This window comes from Gracilinanus agilis, chromosome 2, assembly GCF_016433145.1.
Source record: "Gracilinanus agilis isolate LMUSP501 chromosome 2, AgileGrace, whole genome shotgun sequence".
Taxonomy (NCBI): Eukaryota; Metazoa; Chordata; class Mammalia; order Didelphimorphia; family Didelphidae; genus Gracilinanus; species Gracilinanus agilis.
In genome coordinates this window covers 259,409,353-259,423,818 of record NC_058131.1, presented here as the reverse complement: position 1 = coordinate 259,423,818, position 14,466 = coordinate 259,409,353, and positions in this window count along the sequence as shown.

Below are 14,466 nucleotides of genomic sequence, written 5' to 3'. Positions count from 1 at the left end.
GAGAGAGAGTTTTGAACCTGTTATTCCAAATCCATCACTTTACACTGCACTACTTTGGCTCTAGAGTGACATTTTACCACTTTGAATCATGATAATTGGTACATACAATGAATTACAAGATAGCTCAGTTGTCTTTCTTTTCCTCTGTCTCTTAGAATTCGAATCTCTCTTCAAGGCTAAGCTCAAGTTTTGCTTCTTTGAAGAGATATTTATTTCACTTATTATCCCATTTTTTATACCCTCTTCATTACTAGCTACTTATTTTGTATATATTCTGTGTTTACATGAACATGCTATTAGCATATATTAATATGCACATGTTATTCTCCCTTTAAAAAATGAGCTGCTTGAGTGAAGGAGCTATCTCACTTTTGTGTATATTGAAATTGGGGAATGGGGGAAGACAGGAATACTTGGTGTGACAGATAAACATTTAACATAGCCAGGGGAACTAATTAAACTTTTGTGAGTCCTTTGGGGTTATATTCAGCCAGTAGGAAGTACATTAAAGGATTTTAATAATAAAATAAGGTGGGGCAAATGGGAAATGGGGCAAACTATTCTTAAAAGCTATAGGAGGGAAGAAACAGGGGTTTAGGTGGTCCAGGAAATCAGGGCAGGGAAGATAAAACATACACTACACTATACTAGGCTAAATGCAAGCTTAACAGGGTTTTGGGGATTTCACTGCTTGCTCCAATGATGTTCTCAGCTGTCCCAGGGTCCAGGGTGTTGGTACGGTCCATAAAGTCCACTGGGTCACTCCAATATGCTGTCACAGGCCTGGAGGTCCATCCTCCAAAGCTACTGATCTAGACCTAGTTGTAGTTCCTCAAAATGCAGTCTAAGTGGGGTTTCTCCAGTGAGTTCAGGGCATAAGCTCCTCCACCAGTGGCAAAATTCCCAACTGTCCCAGAGTTCAAAAGTCCTGTGTCCTTTCAGCCACATTCCAAAAGCCCTTATAGTGTTCAGCTCAAGCTTGCATTTTCCAATATACTTTTCCAAAATTTTCAGCTATCTACTTTGTTGCTTATTACAATGTCTTCTTAGTCCCTATCATATTTCATTATTATCTTGTAATCCTCATTCTCTGTTGCCTAAAATATTTTATCACTCACCAAGTCTTATCATTTCCCCCTCAAAATATCTATAGAATTTAATCCCTTCTCTTTATTTAAATAGCTACCACCTTAGATGCAACCCTGATGACACCTCATCTTGAAATAATTTGACTTCCTTTCCTCATATCACTCTGAATTTCAGACTATTCTAGAAAATGTTGTCCATAATTTCACATACATTCATTTGAATCCCTAACTCAATCTGCACTAGTTCTCTATTCTCTCTAGGATAAAATACAAATAACTTTTATATCTTTTAAAGCTCTCCCAAAATTGATCTTAATCATCTGAGCCAAGATGGTAGCATAGTTGGAAGATAATCCCAAAGCTCCTCTGAATTTCTTTTCAAACTGATTATTACGAGACATCTCAAAATGACAAAAGTCAAAGCAGGACAAGCAAAGAGGCTCTTCCACTGGACACAGAGTGAAAGGTAGGCAGTGATAAGGAATTTCAATTATATAAGGGAGCAAAACTGGACAAGGAAAAGAATAGGCTAACCAACCCGCCCCCCTCTACTTACCGTACCAGAGTCAGAGCCAGAACAAGGGCAATCTCTGAATTTAAGGGCGGTGGCTACACTAAGGGAAAAGTATAGCAAATTTACCCCTAGAAGCTGTTCCAGGCCCTGGCAGTAAGATTCAAAATTTAATAGCAATGGAATCACCTAAGGCAGCTGAGGTAGCAGTGTAGTGGCAGCAGCAGCAGCAGGGGCAGAGAAGATAGCCTCAGGGCAAAATGTTGCAAAGCATGCTATAGCATCAATTTACACCTGGAAATACCAGGCACTGAAGAGAAGTTTCAGAGCTCCAGACCAAGGGCCTCATGAAGCAGTAGACAGTAGCAGCAGTAGCACCAGATAGCAGCAGCAGCAACAGCAGCAGAAAAAAAGCTGTGGGTAAGATAGCCTTGGGCAAAACACCTTGAATCCTTCTTACATCTACCAAAAGAAAAAAAAACACTTCAAGGAAAAAACACCCTGGGAAATACAAGCTTCTAGAGCTGAGGGTCACAGCTCTATAGTACTGGGCTCTCTCAGGCTTCTGATAGAGAAGGTAAGATAGCCTCAATACAAAACCCTGCAAGACAGAAGCTAAGATAGACATGGCCAGCAACATAAAGGAATCTAAGTCCTCAAGAAGGAAAATGAGTAAATAATAGCAAAAAAAGATCTTGACCCTGGAAAATTTCTATGGAGAAAAAGAGCAAAAAACATAAGCAACAGGAGAGGGTGAGAAACAAGCAAGCACATGCAAACTCTCCAAAAAAATGGAAACTGGTCACAAGATGTGGAGGAACTCAAAAAAAGAGTTCAAGAACCAAGTAAGAGAGAACAAAAATGGGGGTGGGTGGGAAAAAATTCAAAGTAATACAAAAAGAAAATTACACCTTAAAAGGCAAAATTAGCCAAACAGAAAGAGAGATACAGAAGGAAATGAAATAATAAGCATTTTAAAAACCAGAATTGACCTGCTGGAAGAACAGACAAAAAACTCCAGTGATGAAAAGGGTGCCATGAAAGGCAGAATAGACCAAATGGAAAAGGATAATCAAAATATTGTGGATGAAAATCAGTCTTTAAAGACTAGAATTGGGCAAGTAGAAGTTAATGATTTCATGAGACATTAGGAAATAATAAAACAGTGGAACCAAGATAGCTGAGTAATTCTCAGCAGCTCTGTGCCACCAAGAGAATCCTCTCCAACCAAGATTAAAATATCACCAAAAAATTAAAACAGGAGTGAAAGAAGCAATTACGATACAGAGTGAAACAACTTTCAAGAAAAGAAAACCCCAAAAGATAGGCAAAGAACATGTGGGGCATAGGGTAAGGGGAGATCAGAGCCAGCAAAAAGTTGTAGCAAGGAGGAAAGTTCAAAGTAAGAACAAGCCACATCCTCATTCCACTTCTGCTGTCCAAGGTTTGGACCCTAATTTCAAGCCAACATCCAGACACTGAGATCCTGCCTGGGCAAATAGTGGCACAAACCAACCCATACCCATTGAAATTTCAAACCAGTGAAGAAGTCCAGAGTCTCAGCCCAGGGAAACCTAGTTTGGGTTCACATGTTATGATGGATTATAGCACTAATTACTGATCTTTTTGCCTGAAGCTCAGGGCAGAACCCCAAGACAGGACAATCAAGGCTGTGCCATTTGATCAAGTAAACACTGAGACCAAAAATTTGAGCCTAAGCCTAGGGAAAGAACTTGATCAGTCTCTGACCTGATCCAAGATCAGAGTGGGATCAAAAGTTTACACCTAAGCATGAAGCAAGTCTTTAAGCTACAAGTGTATTAATAGTCAATTGAATCAGCAGGGGGGAGAGTGCTCTCAGAGCTTTCAGCCCTCAAAACATCACAGCACCTCTTCAAGTTTATTTATGACTAGATAGGGAAAATGATCAAACAACAAAAAAGCACCTAACCCTAAAGAATTTGTATGGAGACAAGGAGCAAGGTACATACAGAGAAAGGGACAGTGAAAGCAAAGTAAACACACCCAAAGTTCAAAAGAAAAATGTGGATTGGACACAGATTCAGGAAGAAAAAAAAGACTTCAAAAACTAATTAAGAGAGGCAGAGGAAAAGTAGGAAAGAGAAATGAAAGTGATGTAAAGAGAAATGAAATTGATGTAAGAAGAAATGGGACAATTAAAGAAGGAGAAATAAAAACTGACAGAGGAAAATGAGGTCTTAAAAATCAGAATCAACCATCTAGAAACTAATGGTTTCATGAGAAATCAAGAAACAATAAAATGGAATCAAAGGAAGAAAAAAAACAGAGAAAAATATGAACTATCTTTTTGAAAAAAACACAACTAACCTAGAAAATAGATCTAGGAGTGACAATTTGAGAATTATTGGACTACTTGAAAACCATGATTAAGAAAAAACCTTGGACATTACAATTCAAGAAATCAACAAAGAAAACTGCCCAGAAATCCTCAAACAAGAAAACAAAATTGAAATTAAAAGAATTCACAGATTGCCTCTGGAAAGAAATCCTCAAATAACAACTTCCAGGAATGTAACAGCTAAATTCAAGAACCACCAAGCCAAGGAAAAAATACTGTAAGCAGCCAGAAAGAAAACATTTAAATACAATAGAGCTACAATCATGATCAGAGGACCCAGCAGCTTCTACATGAAAGGATCTTCAGGCATGGAATATGATATTCTGGAAGGCAAAAGATGTGGGTATACAACCCAGAGTCACCTCTCCAGCAAAAGGGAGTATATTCTTTCAGGGGGGACATGATCATTTAATAAGATTGAAGATTTCCAAGCATTTCTGAGGAATAAGTCAGACTGAAACAAAAAATTTGAATTTAAGTAGGCTTAAGTAGGAATGGTGGTGACACAAAGCAAGATACTGATGAGGAGGAACAGAGTAAGAGGAAATAGAGCAGGATCTAAAGGGGATAATATGATTGAGGGCAATACACAGTTAGTAATCATAACACTGAATGTGAATGGGATGAAACCACCCATTAAACAGAAGAGGATAGTAGGGTGGATTAAAAAACAGAATCCTACTATATGTTGTTTATAAAAAACACATTTGAGGCAGAAAGGCACACACAGATTCAAGGTAAAAGGTTGACACAGAATTTATTATGCATTTCTAAAGTAAAAAAAAGCAGAAGTAGCAATCTTGATACCAGACAAAGCCAAAGTAGAAATTAACTGATTAAAAGATAGAAGGAAGGAAGGAAATTACATTTTGCTAAAAGGTACTATAAACAATAAAGTAATATCATTTCTAAACATTTATGCACCAAATGCTATAGTATCTAGATTTCAAAAGGAAAAGTTAAAGGAGCTCAAGGAATAAATAGATAGCAAGACCATTCTAGTGGGAGATTTCCACCTTTCCCTGTCAGAACTAGAGAATTCAAAGCAAAAAATAAATAAGAAAGCAGTAAGGGGAGTAAATGAAATGTTAGAAAAATTAGAGTTAATAAATATCTGGAGAAAACTGAACAGGGATAAAAAGGAATATACCTTCTTCTGTGTAGTAGATGTTACATACTTAAAGAATGACCATGTACTAGGATGCAGAAATATTGCAAGCAAATGCAGAAAGGAAATTTACATTGGAAAGGTAAATTTAAAATTGTTGGAAACTAAGTAATCTAATGCTTCAAAAGTAGGGAGTTAAGAAATAAATCATAGAAACAATTAAAGACTTCATGAAAGAGAATGACATGGAGGAGTCAACATATCAAAATCTATGGGATACAGCCAAAGCAGTACTCTGGAGAAAATTTTTATTTCTGAGTGCTTATAGTAACAAAATTGAGATGGAGGAGATCAATGAATTGGGCATACAAGTTAAATAATTAGAAAAGGAACAAATTAAAAATCTTCAGATAAAAACTAAATTGAAAATCCTAAAAATTAAAGGAAAATGAGAAAATTGAAAATAAAAGAGAACTATGAAACTAATAATAGGACCAGAAACTTGTACTTTGAAAAAAATAAAATAAATGAAGTACTGGTCAATCCAATTGAAAAAAAAGAAAGAAGAGAATCAAATAATAGTATTAAAAATTAAAAGGGTGATCTCACTTCTAATGAAGGGAGAATTAAAACAATTATTAAGAGCTGCTATGCCCAATTACATGGGAAAATAAATGATAATTTAGGTGAAATGGATGAATATTTACAAAATATAAAATTCCTATATTAATAAAAAAGAAATAGTATACTTTAATAACCCCATCTCAGAAAAAGAAATTGAATAAGCCAGCAAATAACTCCCCAAGAAAAAATCCTCAGGGCTTGATGGATTCACAAGTGAATTCTATAAAACATGTAAAGAACAACTAATCTCATTACTACACAAAATATTTGACAAAATAATCAGAGAAGGAATCTTACCAAATTCATTTTATGACAAAAATATGACATTAGTTCCCAAATCAGGAAGATCAAAAAGAGAAAAACAAGTACAGACTAATCTCCATAATGAACTTACATTCTAAAACCTTAAATAGAATACTAGCAAAGAGACTATAGGAAGTTATAATAATGATTATTCACTATGGCCACTTAGGATTTATATCAGGAATTCAAGGATCATGTGATTATCTCAATAGATGCAGAAAAAGCCTTTGACAAAATACAACACCCATTCCTATTGGAAAAAAGTATAGGAATAGAAGGACCATTTCTCAAAATAACAAAACAGTATATATTTAAAACCATCAGCAAGTATCATCTGCAAAGGAGATAAGTTATGCACCTTCCCAATAAGATCAAGAGTGAAGGAAGGTTACCCATTATAACCTCTAATATTTAATATTGTACTAGAAATTCTAGTGATTGCAATTAAAGAAGAAAAAGTAATTGAAAGGGATTAAAGTTGGAAATGAGGAAACTAAACTATAAATCTTTGCAGATGATATGATGATATACTTGAAGAATCCTAGAAAATCACCTAAAAGGTTAGTGGAAATAAGTAATAATTTTAGCAAAGTTGCAGATTAGAGATAAACTCACATAAATCACCAACTTTTCTGTATATTTCCAACAAAATTTAGCTGCAGGCGTTAGAAAAAATGCCATTTAAAATCACTCTAGACAATATAAAATATTTAGGAATCTATCTGCCAAGGCAAACACAGTAATTATATGAACATAACTACAACATAACAATTATAACCAGATGTAAATATTTGGGAAAACACTAATTGCTGATAGGTAGAATGAACTAATATAATAAAAATGACAGTCCTACCCAAATTAATTCATTTATTCAGTGCCATACCAATCAAATTACCAAGAAACTTTTTAATATAATTTGAAAAAATTATAACAGAGTTTTTTTTGGAAGAAAAAAGATCAAGAATAGCAAGGAAAATAATGAAAAAATGTTAAGTCTGGGTGGCATACCAGTACCAGATCTTAAATTGCACTTTAAAGCAGTGGTCATCAAAACAATAGGATACTGGCTAAGAGACAGAAGTGTAGATAAATGGAACAGACTAGTGTTCAATAAACCCAAAGACCCAAGATTTTGGGATAAGAACTCACTCTTTGACAAAAACAGCTGGGAAAATTAAAAAACAGCATGAGGAAAATTAGGTTTAGATAAACATCTTATATTCTATACCAAGATAAATTCAGAATGGGTAAATAACTTAAACATAAAGAGTGAAATAATAAATAAATTAGGTGAACATCAAATAGTATACCTCTCAGATCCATGGGAAAGGAAGGAATTTAAGACCAAGCACATAATGAATGGCTTTGATTATATCAAATTAAAAAGGGTTTGTACAAACACAAACAATGCAACCAAAATTAGAAGGAAAGCAACAAACTGGAGGAAAAAATCTTTTATAACAAAATTCTTTTGACAGATATTTAATTTTCCAAATATAAAATGAAATAACTCAAATTTACAAAAAGAAATCAAGCCATTTTCAAGTCAATTAATGGTTAAGAGACATGAATAGGCAGTTTTCACATGAAGAAATCAAAACAATCAATAAGTACAGGGAAAAAAATTTTTCTAAAACCCTCCTGATAAGAGAAATGCAAATAAAAGCAATGCTGAGGTACCACCTTACACCTAGCAGATTGACCAATATGGCATCAAAGGAAAATGATCAATGTTTTAGGGGATGTGGCAAAATTTGTACACTAATATATTGCTAATGGAGTTGTGAATTGGTCTAACCATTTGGGAAGGGCAATTTGGAATTATGCACAAAGGTCTTTAAAAGAATGGCTGCTCTTTGATCTAGCCATACCATTGCTGGGTTTGTGCTCTAGAGGTAATAAGGAAAAATACTTGAACAAAAATATTTTAGCCTTACACTTTTTGGTGGAAAAAATTTGGAAAATGAGGGGGTGGCCATTAGTTGGGAAATGGCTGAACAAATTGTGGTATCTGATGGTGATGGAATACTATTGTGCAGAAAGGAATGATGAACTGGAAAATTTGTATGTGAATTGGAAAGGCCTCCAGGAATTGATGCAGAGTGAAAGGAGCAGAACCAGGAGAACATTGTACACAGAGACTGATACACTGTGGCACAATCAAATGTAACGGACTTCTCTATTAGCAGCAGGCAATGATCCAGGACAACACTGAGGAACTTATGAGAGAGAATGCTATCATATCCAGAGAAAGAATGGTGGGAGCAGAAATGCAGAAGAAAACCATATGATTGATCATGTGGTTCAATAGGGATATGATTAGGTTCTGACATTAAAAGGTCACTCTGTTTCAAATATGAATAACTTGGAAATAGGTTTTGAACAGTGATACATGGATAACCCAGTGTAATTGCTTGTCAGTTCTGGGAGGGGGGAGTGAAAAGGGGTGTGAAAAATCATTAATCATGTAAGGATTGAAAAATATTCTAAATTTAAAAAAAATTTAAAAAAGTAATACTAAAACAAAATCAAAAGAATGAAAAAAATATAGGAAACATGAAATTTCTCATTAAAAAAAGTACTCTGGAAAATAGATCCAGAAGAGATAATTTGAGAATTATTGGAGTACCTGAAATCAATGACCAAAAAACAAGCCTAGACATATTACTAGAAATTGTCCCAAAAAACTGCCCTGATATGCTTGTGGGCAAAATAGACATTGAAAGAATCCACAAGTCATGCCCTACATTAATCCCCAAATGACAACTCCCAAGACAGTTGTAGCAAAGTTCAAGAGTTTCCAGGCTAAGGATAAAACACCACAAATTGCCAGAAAGAAACAAATCAGATATCATGTAGCCCTAGTTAGGATTACACAATATCTGGCAGCCTCCACACAGAAGGACTGTAAGACTTGGTGTATGATTTGTCAGAAGGCAACCGAAGTGGGTCTATAACCAAATTGACCTTTACCTATATTTCAACCTCTCTGGACATTGCTTTCCCACCTAAACTGTAATCAAATTAACTTGACCTTTCTGTCATTCATGCCAATACATTTCCTGTCTCTATGCCTTTGCATTAGCCATTCTTCATATCTCAAATATACTCACTTCTTACCTCTCTGCCTTTAAGATACCACTCAGGAATCATCCTAACTTCTAAACACTACTCAAACTACCTTGAATACATACACACATATGCATTTCAATATATTATTTTATAAGTATAAATGTATTAGTTTATGTTGTAATTTTTTACTTCCCCTTTAGAATATAAAAAGAGAAAGAAACAGAAACAGAGAGAGAGAGAGAGAGAGAGAGAGAGAGAGAGAGAGATAGTTAAATGTTGCATAACTTAGATTTGCCCAATAATTATTGGAAACATTGTACAAAGACATCTTTGTTTGATAAAGTTTGAGTTAAGAAATCATTAAGGTATGAATTACCTTTGATCCTGAGATTCTGTGAATTACAAAGGACTTTATTTTTTTTCTGATCTAACTAAAACTTTATTTTTATTTATTTATTTTTTTAAATAATTTTTTTAGAAACATTTTCTATGGTTATGTAAGTCATGTTTTTACTTTCCCATTCACCCCCTCTACCCACCCGTCCCCCTCTGCTGTGGCCAAATTGCATTTCCACTGGTTTTATTATGTGTGGTCAGTTAAGACTTATTTAAACATTATTGATAGTTTCATGGGTGTGGTCTTTTCAGGTCTACATCCCCAATCATGTCCTCATCAACCCAAGTGTCCAAGCAGTTGTTTTTCTTCTGTGTTTCTACTCCTGCAGTTCATCCTCTGAATGTGGGTAGTGTTCCTTTCTATAAATCCCTCAGATTTGTCTTGGGTCATTGCATTGCTGCTAGTACAGATGTCCATTACATTCGATTTTACCGCAGTATATAAGTCTCTGTGTACAATGTCCTTCTGGCTCTGTTCCTTTCACTCTGCATCAATTCCTGGAGGTCTTTCCAGTTCACGTAGAATTCCCCCAGTTTATTATTCCTTTGAGCACAATAGTATTCCACCAACAACATATAACACAATTTGTTCAGGCATTCCCCAATTGAAGGGCATACCCTTGCTTTCCAGTTTCGTGCCACCACAAAGAGCACAGCTATAAATATTTTTGTGCAAGTCTGTTTATCTATGATCTCTTTGGGGGTAAAATCCCAGCAATGATGTGGCTGGATCAAAGGGGAGGCATTCTTTATCTCTCTTTGGGCATAGTTCCAAATTGCCATCCAGAATGGATGGATCAGTTCACAACTCCACCAGTGGTGCATTAATGTCCCAATTTTGCCAAATCCCCTCCATCATTCATTACTCTCCCCTGCTATCATTTTAGCCATTCTGCTAGGTGTGAGGTGGTACCTCAGATTTGTTTTGATTTGCATTTCTTTAATTATTAGAAATTTAGAACACTTTTTAATGTGCTTATTGATACTTTTGATTTATTTATCTGAAAATTACCTTTTCATGTCCCTTGCCCATTTATTAATTGGGGGAATGGCTTGATTTTTTATACAATTGATTTAACTCCTTGTATATTTGAGTAATTAGACCCCTGTCAGAGTTTTTTGTTATGAAGATTTTTTCCCAATTTGTTGTTTCCCTTCTGATTTTGGCTGTATTGTTTTTGTTTGTACAAAAGCTTTTTAGTTTAATATAATCAAAACTATTTAATTTCCATTTTGTAATTTTCTCTAACTCTTGTTTGGTTTTAAAATCTTTCCTTTCCCAGAGATCTGACAAGTGTACTATTCTGTGTTCACCTAATTTATTTACAGTTTCCTTCTTTATATTTAAGTCTTTCATCCATTCTGAATTTATCTTGGTGTATGCTGTGAGATGCTGATCTAAACCTAATCTCTCCCATATTGTTTTCCAATATTCCCAGCAGTTTTTGTCAAATAGTGGATTTTTGTCCCCAAAGTTGGACTCTTTGGGTGTATCATACACTGTCTTGCTGACATCACTCACCCCAAGTCTATTCCACTGATCCTCTCTTCTATCTCTTAGCCAGTACCATATTGTTTTGATGACAGCTGCTTTAAAGTATAGCTTAATATTGGGTACTGCTTAGCCACCTTCTTTCATGTTTTTTTTTGTTATTTCCCTTGATATTCTTGATCTTTTGTTCTTCCAAATAAACTTTGTTATAAAATTTTCTAATGTAGTAAAAAAGATTTTTGGTTGTTTGGTAGCTATGGCACTAAATAAGTAAATTATTTGGGTAGAATGGTAATTTTTATTATGTTAGCTCATCCTACCCATGAGCACTCAATGTTTTTCCAATTGTTTAGATCTAGTTTTACTTTTTTGGAAAGTGTTTTGTAGTTATGTTCGTATAATTCCTGTATTTGTTTTGGTAGATAGATTCCTAAGTATTTTATATAGTCTAGGGTGATTTTAAATGGTGTTTCTCTTTCTACCTCTTGCTGCTGTGATGTGTTGGAAATATATAGAAATGCTGATGATTTGTGTGCATTTATTTTGTACCCTGCAACTTTGCTAAAGTTGTTGATTATTTCTGCTAGCTTTTTAGTTGATTCTCTAGCATTTTTAAGTAGACCATCATATCATTTGCAAAGACTGATAGCTTAATCTCCTCCTTGCCTATTTTAATACCTTCAATTTCTTTTACTTCTCTAATTGCTACTGCTAGTGTTTCTAGTACAATGTTAAATAAAAGAGGTGATAATGGGCATCCTTGTTTCACTCCTGATCTTATTGGGAAGGCTTCTAATTTATCCCCATTGCATATGATGCTTGTTGATGGTTTTAGATATGTGCTGTTTGTTATTTTTAGGAAAGAACCTTTTATACTTTCTAGTGTTTTCAGTAGGAATGGGTGTTGTAATTTGTTAAAGGCTTTTTCAGCATCTATTGAGATAATCATGTGATTTTTGTTAGTTTGCTTGATAATATGGTCAATTATGTGGATGTTTTTCCTAATGTTGAACCATCTTTGTATTCCTGGTATAAATCCCACCTGATCATGATGAATAACCCTCTTGATCACTCACTGGAGTCTTTTTGCTAGTATTCTACTTAAGATTTTTGCATCTATATTTATTAAGGAGATTAGTCTGTAATTTTCTTTCTCAGTTTTTGATCTGCCTGGCTTTGGAATCAATACCATATTTGTGTCATGAAAGGAGTTTGGTAAGACTCCTTCTTTGCTTATTATATCAAATAATTTGTATAGTATTGGTATTAATTGTTCTTTGAATGTTTGATAGAATTCACTTGTGAATCCATCAGGCCCTGGCAATTTTTCCTTAGGGAGTTCTTTAATGGCTTGTTCAATTTCTTTTTCTGATATTGGAATATTTAAGTATTCTATTTCTTCTGCTGTTAATCTAGGCAATTTATATTTTTGCAAATATTCATCGACATCTCCTAGATTGTTATATTTATTGCCATATAGTTGGGCAAACTAGTTTTTAATGATTGCCTCAATTTCCTTTTCATTAGAGGTGAGGTCTGCTTTTTCAGCTTTGATACTATTAATTTGGTTTTCTTCTTTCCTTTTATTAATTAGATTAACTAGTACTTTGTCTATTTTATCTGTTTTTTCAAAATACTAGCTTCTACTCTTATTTATTAATCCAATAGTGCTTTTACTTTCGATTTTATTAATTTCTCCTTTGATTTTTAGTATTTCTAATTTAGTTTTAATCTGAGGATTTTTAATTTATTCATTTTCTAGTTTTTCAAGTTGCATGCCCAATTTATTAACCTCTGTCCTCCCTAATTTGTTAATATATGCAATCGGTGATATCAATTTTCCCCTTAGAACTGCTTTGGCTGCATCCCATAAGTTTGGGTAAGATGTCTCATCATTGTCATTGACTTCAATGAAATTATTAAGTATTTCTGTGATTTGTTCTTCCACTAAATTATTTTGGAGAATCATATTATTTAATTTCCAATTAGTTTTTGTTTTGCCTCTCCATGTAGTCTTACTAAGAACTATTTTTAATGCATTATGATCTGAGAACGTTACATTTATTATTTCTGCTTTTTTGCATTTGTTTGCCATGTTTCTGTGCCCTATTACATGATCTATCTTTGTGAACGTTCCATGTGCTGCTAAAAAAAGGTGTATTCCTTTTTGTCTCTTTTTATTTTTTTCCACATATCTATTAACTATAATTTTTCTAGGATTTCATTCACCTCTTTTAACTCTTTCTTATTTAATTTTTGGTTTGATTTATCTAGATCTAAAAGAGGAATATTTAGATCTCCCACTAGTATGGTTTTGCTATCTATTTCCTTCTTGAGCTCTGCCAGTTTCTCCTTTAGAAATTTGGAAGCTATTCCGTTTGGTGCATACATATTGAGTACTGATATTTCTTCATTATTTATACTGCCTTTTTTAGGATGTAGTAACCTTCCCTATCTCTTTTAACCTTATCTATTTTTACTTTGGTTCTGTCAGAGATCATGATAGCCACCTTGCCTTCTTTTTCTTATTTAAAGCCCAAAAGATTTTGATCCATCCTCTCATTTTCATTCTATATCTGTCTGTCTGATGTGTGTTTCTTGTAAACAACATATGGTTGGGTTTTGGTTTCCAATCCACTCTGCTATTTGCTTCTGTTTTATGGGTGATTTCATCCCATTCACATTCAGAGTTATAATTATCAACTCTGCATTCCCAGACATTTTGATTCTCTCTCCTACTCCTGTCCTTTCTTCTTTCACTGTTTGCTTCTATACCATTGTTTTGTCTTTAATCAGTTCCTATAATCCCCTCCCTTGTTGTACTTCCCTTTCTCCCCCCTCCCTCCTTATTCCCCTCTTATTGTTCTTTAAAGACACGTGGTGCTCCCCCCTCCCCCAAGTCCTCTCCCTCCCTAGTATGGCTTCCCTCTCCACCAAACCATTTGTTACCCTTCTACTTCTCTATAGGGCATGAATCAATTTTCTGCCCCTATGGATCTGATTGTTCTTCTCTAAGTAGATTTCAATGCACTTAAGTATTGAATATTCCCTCTCTCTAACCTCTTTACCCTTACAGTGTTTTGTTATTTTTCCCTGTTGATCTCACATGCTTCTTTATGGAATATAAATTTATTCCTTTTTGCTTGCTTTCCTATTTTTCTTATTATTATCTTCTCCCACTCCCAAGTTTTCTATATATTTATACCTACCTACCTACCTACATATATGCATACATACATACATATATATGTTTATATATCTCTTGACATTTCATCCTATACAGTTTGTCCCTGTTCCCTCTATGTAAACTTCTTCTAGTTACCCTGTTGGTAATAATAATTTTAATATTTACCAATACCTTCTTTTCTTCTTGGGAGGTTTGCAGTTATTTTCTCTGCCCTCTGAATACTTTTTGTCTGTTCAATTGTTGGGATTAATCTTCTATTGATTGGATTAATCTTACTCCTTTATCTGCCCTGAGGCTAAAACCTC